The 8,694-nt window shown below is 31.6% G+C and overlaps 1 pseudogene; it reads right to left on the reverse strand.

Moving 5' to 3' along the window:
- Positions 1-4,885: 4,885 nt before the first annotated feature.
- LOC149532780 (uncharacterized) lies at positions 4,886-8,421 on the reverse strand (annotated as a pseudogene).
- Positions 8,422-8,694: the final 273 nt, after the last annotated feature.

Here is an 8,694-nt window from a genome sequence, read left to right on the forward strand (position 1 = left end):
AATAATAATAATAAAAAATAATACTAAAAACAAATGGTAATAATAAATAATTCAATGTCTAGTTTTTTAATTCTCATTAAAACTTATGGATAAATATTTTAACTTCTAATTTTATTTTATTTTGTGCTAATAACAATCTATTCATCTATGATATTATCTAGTGCTTTATTGAGCTAAAGTAACTTTATTTTTGTTATGGTTTGGAATGAGAGGATATCTAAGTGTGAAAAGTTGAGACATATTGAGTGTGCATCGGTGTGCACATTATATTAGTGTTTATACATGCACTATCTTCCATGAATCATGCTAGTCTATTGATTTTAAATTTTTATTTTAGGGTCTATTTTCTATATTTAGATCTTTAATTTTGTGTTAGCATCGGTGTGCACATTATATTAGTGTTTATACCTACACTATCTTCCATGAATCATGCTAGTCTATTGATTTTAAATTTTTATTTTAGGGTCTATTTTCTATATTTAGATCTTTAATTTTGTGTTAACTAAACATTTGTATAAGTTTGTATATTCTAGCTATTTAATTTTGTTTGCATTTGGTGCTTAGTTTATCAAATGCATTTGCACTTATATATTTTAGATTAATTAAACTCTTTTACAAAAAAATATCTTTGATTGAAGAGACTTTTAGCTTCCCATAAATATAACTTATGCTAATTTTGAGTTTAAAAAATAATCATAATTTATTTTCTAATTGGATTACATCTAAATTTTTTACTAATAGGATAATTAAAAGTGTCTATACTTTTAAGGATCCTATTAAAAAAATTGATCATTTAGCTATGGTTAGTATGGTGAGACATACACCTACTCCTTATCCTTTCTTTGAAATACTCATTGAAATTATAGATTAATTTTTTTCTTGTAAAAAATAACTAATAGTTTAAAAGCTAAATTCAATTTCCTACAAATTCTCTATTTTTAATATAACATTACTAACTTATTGTATTTGCGGTAGGCAATATACTATTGCAATCAGTTCTACTTAAGTTGTGATTAATTTTATTTATTTCAACCAATTACATTTCAGTATTTTATTGTGAAGTACCTTTAAATTTTTTTTCTAATGTATATATGAGAGATTTTTAATTTCTAAAATTCATAAAATTATTTTACTTCAATTTTATTGGGTCGTACCTTTGGAGTCTTAGAGGGCCAATTTTGAGGAAGCATACCCATATTATGAGGTGATATTTGTTAGGCCCCGAAATCAGATAAATTAGAAAATAATTAAAACATGGGCAAAACTTTATTGTATTCTATTGAGCGAGATTCATTACATAAATAAGGTAGTCATATAGCAGTTTAATAACTACTATAAAATAACTACTACAACTAAAATATTTAACCTAAATTTTAAACCTTAATGATTAATATGTTAACCTCCCCATCTTAATTGGAAAGGGTTACATGAAATTAGGATTATTCTAAACTCTTGAAACTTTAAACTCAACCAAAAAAATTTGCGGGTTGATCTGAATCATCTTTTGAAATTTTTTACCTGTGATGTGATCTAATTCAAACTTTTATACTTCAACATGTTGTCCATTGTTGGACTTTAAATTTATATAATGAGCCTATTGCTTTGATAGGTCTCAGTTTGAGACTTATTTTGTCCCATTGAAATTAGCACACTTTGGGTGCATAATATCTAAAAATGGCACACATTGGGTGCAATAGAATAACACACATTGGTTGTTATGGACTTGTTTGTCCGTATTACAATTTGATAAGAGCATGCATCGGATACTATGAAATAACATACATTGGGTGTAATGAATTAGTTTGTCCATATGAAATTTTGATAATAACACACATTACCTTTGCAATGAACTTGTTTTGTCCATTTATTTGAAAATGATTACATAGAGTTTGAATCTAAAATTGTTTAGATTTGAATATGATATCACCACTTACTTGAACTTGAATCTGAAATTGCCACTTACTTGAACTTGAATATGAGATTTTTACTCACTTTATCTTGAAGCTTACATCTGAAATCGACACTTACTTGAACCTCAATTTGAAATTGCATTTACTTGAACAAAATACCCTTGGCAAAATATCCTCCTAGTGGCAGATGCGAGGAAATGATTTTAATAACATGAATTCATGTGATAAAAGATCAATTTACTTTCATTGATTCATAGAAAATCCATTAGTCTCATTACTCTTTTACTAATAACATCTTTCCATTTGATATCTTCTTTTGAATATTGACAAACGAAAGTACCTCAATCTGGAATTGGTTTATAACAAGTCCAATACTATTAACTGATACTTTATAAAATTGAATTCCTGAACAGGTGGGCTGATAACAATACCTTCCAATGTCATCCATTTTTAAATCTAGTTTGGTGCTGAGCATCTAAAACAATACTAATTTTGAATCTTTCGACAACATTTTACTGTCATAACTTGACATGAAGAGGCCATAACAACTTCGTCCATTTCAATACCAAACTTGAATATACATATATTTGGATGAAACCATATTAAACTTGTTCTCTTTAAAACCATTTGCAAAGGATTTGATTTCAAATTAATTCCATTATTTCCAAATGTGACATAGCAAATTTAAATCTTCAAGACCAAACCAAACACTTGTAATTCAAATTTTCTTTGCCAACATAAAAATTTACATTTTCAAAACTAAACAAAAATCTGCATTGATGTGGAAATGAGGGAATAAAGAGCATATTTGATGAAGCATCATCAATACCAATAAAATGAGAAATTTATCTCCAGTAACATTGACCACCAATTTTATTATCAAAATCTGAATTTTCTACTCTACATCTACTCCACAATATCATAGAATAAAAATCTGCATTCTCATTTTGAGTAGGTTAACTCTATACCACTATTTGTGAGTTAGAAAACCCAATTTCATTTTATAAACCAATTTCTATGAGATGGCTCATAAAAATAAAATCAGATTTGTGGTCTAATATAGGCTAAAACCATTAAATTAATTTTCAAATTAGACTAGAATCAATTTGATGTAATAAATCGATAACTTTCAAAGATGAACTTTGAAACATCATGCCTCCAATTCGAACTAATTTAACACTAAAAAGAAGCAATTGATGCCATAATGCATTCCACCCAATAAATCAATTTTGTAACAAGATTATTGTTGGACTATAAATTTGCATCTAAATGATTCTTAATCAATTTCTCTATATAAAATCAATACTATAGATGATTAAATCCAATTCATTATATCGAAACCAAAATTGTAACATGCATTTTCATTCCAAAACTGAAACACATGGCCAAAAAAATACTAGGGGCAAAACAAAACTCCATTTCTTTCTTCCTCCCAAATTTTCAAATACAAATTATAACCAAACTAGATACCATCTTTTGATTCTTTACTGAGATGGTCTTGGTTGTACAACCAAAGAGCCACTTTTGATTCACATTGTATCCTCTTTCTTTCTACCATCCAATTTCTTCTCTTAAAACCATCCTTCTACTACATTAGTTTTACCTGCTCTGATACCACTGTTAGGCCCCAAAATTAGATAAATTAGAAAATAATTAAAACATGGGCAAAACTTTACTGTATTCTATTGAGCAAGATTCATTACATAAATTAGGTAGTCATATAGCAGTTTAATAATTGCTATAAAATAACTACTACAACTAAAATATTTAACCTAACTTTTAAACCCTAATGATTAATACATTAACAATATTTTGGTTAAGAATATATGAAAATATGAAATAAACCAAACATATTTTAATACATTTTCAAAATATTAATACTTTAAATGCTAACAATTTATAAAAATAGAATGATTAATTTTTAAAATTATAAATGGAATATAAGAATTTTTAACATTTCAAATATTATGAAAATATTAAAATTATAATTAAACTTTATTATACATTATCTTTACCAATCAATAAATTGGTTGTCTTATAATTATTAATTATCAAGTTTAATGTAGTACTCTATGTAATGAATCTATTATCTACTACAAATACAATCTACTAGATGACACTTGTTATATTTTTATATAAGTTACCTTACTATAATATTCTTGAATATCCATTACTAAGAGCCTACTTTGACTCTCATTATGCTACACATACATTTCAAATGTAATTCTATAACTAATTATATTTTGATTTATTCATATTAATACATCAGTATAGTACACCAAAAGCTTTTCCATGGATTATTACATCAATGCTTAGAAGGCTGGTCTAATACTACATTCACAATAAAATTGTATTGTAGCAAAAGAAATTCTTTGTAGCCTCCCAAAACATGTAGCAAGTAGTTTGATCAGGACAATGAAAAATCATCTAAATAGCTCAAACATGGTAGATAACAAAATTTATGGTCTCAAGTTTTGTAACTTGTAAAATAGGTGTTGTGGAGACAATCCAATGATATAAATTCCCATGGTACTATACAATAGAGTAGGTTTTCATTTAGTGAAAGCCATTCCGAAAAGAAGAGTTGAAAAGATTGTTTGGACTCGAACCTATGAGCTGGTTTGAAGAAAAGTATTGGGATGTGATGCTTCTTAGACCAAAAAAAGTAGTATGAAAGAGTTTGAATAGTCACCATTCCAAATGATATGATCGATTTGAGAAGACATTGTTGATAAGTAGGAGATAATTTCCACAAGTCAAATTGTGATATTGCTATCAAGATTTAACTATGTGAATTTGAGTCAAACTCATTGACCCATGTTTCATTAGTAGTGATTCAACATGAATCCATCTCTCATGAGAATAACTAGAAAACTTAGCACTCATTGGATTTAGGTGATGCTCATAGGGGTGAAGCACCGAGACTTCCCAGGAGGTCACCCATCCTAGTACTACTCCTGCTTGAGTGTGCTTAACTATTGTTTACAATCGCTAATCCATTTTTAGATGATCATTATCTCTTTTTGCCTTTGCTCTTTCAACTAGATTGGATCATCACTAGAGCTTTGAGCTACAATGTCTATGCCATGGGTTCCTATGTGGCATTCAATTCTTATGAGGCAAAACATCATTTATTTGATTGGAACTAAAAATGAAACACTCTGAAACAACATACCCTCTTCAGTGGTAATAGCTACAACACCTTCAAAAATATTTTTCCAATACATTGAAATAAATTCACAACATATCCAAATAACTAATATTAGCCACAAGGGAAAAAATATTCATAATAATAATACAATGTTCAATGAGCATGAAATCTAAGAACTATGATTACTTACCCTCCACTACTCCATGGATCTCTTAACACATTGGAGAAAATGACATTGCTTCCAAAACGTCTCAACACTCATTTTATGTCCTTGACATTAGTCCAACCAAAGCTATCTTAATAATAAAAGAATCAATACCAAACCTATTTTTCAATCTATAATCCACACCAAATTTTCATATCTGTTTATATGTACTCATAGGTGGCTCTCTACTACTGGCAGGGTGACACTCCTAGAATCTATGATTCAAGCCCTTCCCATATACAGAAGCATGGTTCAAGCTGCCCTGATATATTTTCTTAAGGAATTTGATGCTCTCTCTTGCCAATTTCTTTGGAGCAGCAATTTGCAAAATACCAAATGGAGTCTCATCAATTGGGATACCATTTGTAGGCCAAAAAAGGAAGGAGGCCTCAACCTTCATTCTACTATCTTGTGGAGTCAAGCTCTTGTTGCCAAGCTCTAGTGGCTCTAGTGTTCCAATCAATCTCAACTTTGGGCCTGTATCCTATCACACAAGTATTTACCTGGTGCTAAACCTTTAGATACTTCCAAGTTTTCTCTTGAGGGAAGAGGTTGTATGGTGTGAAATACCCTCAAGATTGGTGCTCACCTAGTGAAGAGAAGTTTATTTTGGATCTATAACAGAGGCACCAAGGCTCTATTTTAGAGTGATTCTTAGAATGGGCATCCTGATCCCTTATCCTCTCATCCACACTTGCAATATCTTTGTGATTTCTTCCTTTATACTAGATGGAATAAGGTGGCTCATTATAAGGAGGCTTATAACCTAGGCCTTGTTGTGGGTTACAGATGGAAGAATTATTTTGATTGGCCATTGGGTGGCTCTTTGGGGGATCGGTTGGAACTATCTTAGATATTAGCCTCTAGGGAGTGCAGCTCTCTGTAGGAACCAGATGTTTTGTCTTGGGGAGGTGCTTCTCCTGGCAACTGTTATTCTTCAGGGTATCTTGCGTTGGTAAAGCAACTTTTTGGCAAGGTGGAGGTCTCTTGGTGGAAGAAAGTATGGAATAGTTTTTCATGGCCTAAGTGCAACTTTTTCCTTTGGATTCTAGTTTATAATCATTGTCTTACTTGGGAGAATCTTTGCAAGCAAGGATTCCAAGGGCCTTCCATTTGTGTTTTATGCCACAATAGTAAAGAGACAGTTTCTCACCTTTTTTACGAGTGCCCCTTTGCTAAACAGATTTAGCACTTCTGGTGGAGTGTGTGGAGAGACACATGCTAGCATGTTTCCTCTTTGTCTAAATTTTGGGACCATTTGGGCCATCCCCCTTCCAAGACTTCTTTTCTTTAGGTTGCTTGGACTATTGGCCCTTCCCTTATTTTATGGGATGTTTGGCTTTAGAGGAATAGGAGGATCTTTCGTGATTTGCAGTTTGAGATCAGGCACCTATGGGGGAAATTTTTTAATTCTCTTCATGAAACACTCCTAGCTAAATGTGACATTGGTGGAGGTTTGGATCCTAAAGATGTTGGCATTTACTCATGCCTTTCCTTTCCTCTTCAAGGCAACACTCCCTTAGTCCCCCATAACTGCTTTGGGAATAGAGCTAGACAACACTCTTAGCATGTTAATCATGAGGGGCATTGGTCTGCTCCCAAGCCCACAATTCTTAAAATCAACACTCATGGTTCTTCTCAGGGAAATCCTAGGCTCGTATTAGGGGAGTTGGGCATGACAGTTCTGGTGATATTCAGTTTTTGTTTTCTATATACAAGGGTTACCATAATAATAACCTCATGGAAGTCCTAGCTATGTTGGTTGCAATGGAACAGTGCTGTCAAAGAGGTTGGAAAAGAATTTTCTAGTGAGACTGACTCATAGGTGGTTGTGAATTTATTGAATAGAAGGAACCTTGTGCATGTGGATTGGCATTTGGCTCCAATTATTTAACAGATCACTCAGTTAGGAAATTCTCTAGATTCTGTGTCTTTTATGCATATCCCTTGTGAGTGGAACGTTGTGGCTGATTATTTGGATAAATGGGCTTCTGAGCATGGGCCAGCTTGGAATATTATTGATCATAGGATGCTTCCCCTTGATTTATCTCATATGCTGGTTCAACTTGTGGACCAAGATAAAGCTCTATAGTTCTTTGTGTTTCTTGTGTTGTTCTACTTCCTTTGGTATTCAATAAAAAATTTACCCCTCTTTTAGTTTAATTGACTACGCATAATTTGATTATAAACATTTTTTACAAAGATATATAAGAAAATCTATTATCATTAAATCTCCATAAAATTAGAAAATAGAATAAAATTTACATACATGTCCTCCAAATTCAGTTCTTATCCAATGTTGGCATGGGTAGACTCCATATTTTAACGTAACAATCCCTGGCATAGTAGTCAAAATCAAAGCTGGAGGGCCTAAAAATTGTTGTGCTAGGAGGATTGCTTATTGAAAACACCATTTCAGTACAATCTATGAATTATGAGAGCTGTTAGATGAGCATTCTAATTTCTCATCATTCTAATTCTTCAAGGGAAAAAAAAGCTGGGAAAAACCTGCCAAACCCATCTAGAATAACTAAAATTTTGGGGACTCAAATCCAAGCATTAGCTGCCTTGGCTGTAATTTATTGCAGCCACTATTCTACTAATGGTGTCTACATCTCCCTCTAGGCTATTCATGGCCTTGCAGATCTACAAACAACCCACGCTACATAACACAAATTGATATAAATTTGAATCAACTAAAGTAGAAATATGTTGGTATGATGATGAGGTTAATTTGAGCATTGTATTTACTCCTTTAACTTCTTCAAAATTGCACTATGCTACAGAGACGCATATCAACTGAAGCTCATTGTAAAATATATGCAGTGCATCCTTGTTCATAAAATTCCTGCATAAGAAATTGTCAGTAATCCTATAGTTTTTTTAAGACTTTTCTATAATAAGATACTCTTAATTCATATCAGTTAATCCAAATCTTATCAAAAATTCTTAAAATAAAGACATTGTATTCATATTGCTTTAGTAAATATCTTAAATATTAAAGATGTGAAGAGGGCATTGGTACTACTTTACTAGCAAGTGTTAAATAGTTTTCTTAGGTTTAGCAATCCTTGAGGGGTAGAAGCCATTTTGTCCATCATATCCCATGATTCATTTATTCTTCTATAGCAGATCTCGCTTACATTCTGCACCATGTTCTCAAAGTCATATTTCATGATAATAAGGATGATATTAAGTGAAAGAGATGAATGAACATACTTTGAAATCCTTGGTGACCACACTATCATAAGCATAGGTGGGGGTGATGTTGTCAAAATAAAGGGTAGGTGCAGATGATGCAACAATACCAATTGTTAGGTGTGGATATTTGAGACAAAATCATGAATTTGGCATTGCAAGAGTACCATTTTAATTATTGAATTCAATCATTCGTTCATTTGTATCATCTAAAAGTAATCAATATTAAG

This window comes from Cupressus sempervirens, chromosome 10, assembly GCF_028749045.1.
Source record: "Cupressus sempervirens isolate cs-2001-9-10 chromosome 10, ASM2874904v1, whole genome shotgun sequence".
NCBI lineage: Eukaryota > Viridiplantae > Streptophyta > Pinopsida > Cupressales > Cupressaceae > Cupressus > Cupressus sempervirens.